This window comes from Contarinia nasturtii, unplaced genomic scaffold (genome assembly GCF_009176525.2).
Source record: "Contarinia nasturtii isolate CC-2019 unplaced genomic scaffold, AAFC_CNas_1.1 Cnas_scaffold_1240, whole genome shotgun sequence".
In the NCBI taxonomy this organism is placed as follows: domain Eukaryota; kingdom Metazoa; phylum Arthropoda; class Insecta; order Diptera; family Cecidomyiidae; genus Contarinia; species Contarinia nasturtii.
In genome coordinates, this window is record NW_022198581.1 from 1,427,587 (window position 1) to 1,428,452 (window position 866).

Genomic DNA, 866 nt, shown 5'->3' on the forward strand with positions numbered 1-866 from the left:
CCTCGATATAAATGTGAATTTTATTGATTTTATCCATAGGACTTCGAAATAAATGTGAATAAGATTGATTTTAACCATAGGACTTCGGCTCACTGTCAATGGTCCCCCAAATTATCCATTATCCAACATCCATTCATCCATGGATAGATTTTGTTTTTAAAAGGACTGGATAAGTAATATCCATGGATGGTACATCCACCATGGTACATCCACCATCCATCATAAATTTATTCATGAAGAAAAGAAAGAGAGAGATCCACTTGGATAGATGAGAGTTATAGTGCATCCATGGATAGAGTAGATGTTTGTTTATCCATGGATGAGTTATATTTTATGGATAAATAAATTAGTTGGATTTCAAAAATACGAATGAATGGATAAAAACTCTACATCTCATTTGACATTTCATGTGAAGTATTCGATTAGTATATAGAAATATTGGATGATGGATGAAACATCTGATTCATTTTGGATTTGACAAGACAGATCAACAAGTTTCAATTTTCAGTTAAAAACATGTATTCTATTTTTTGTCTGCATTTTAATTTCAGTTCGAATTGTTGACATTTCTTATTCTGAAGTTAAATTCATTAAGTTCATTGGATGTTGGGTGGTTTATTCATTATTCCAGCGTCCGATCACATCAAGGAATGATTTTTGATGATGTTTTTATGATTCGTTGAACATTATATTTTTTGTATTAAGTTTTTTGAACATTTTTAGAATCAAGATAAATAATATTAGATAAAAATATATCAATGGATACTGTATCCATGGATGTTGTACGCTGTACGCAAAAATTTGTAAACACGATAACCTTCCCCCCGAAACTTTATATAAAATCTGATATTTTTCCAAACTCTCGA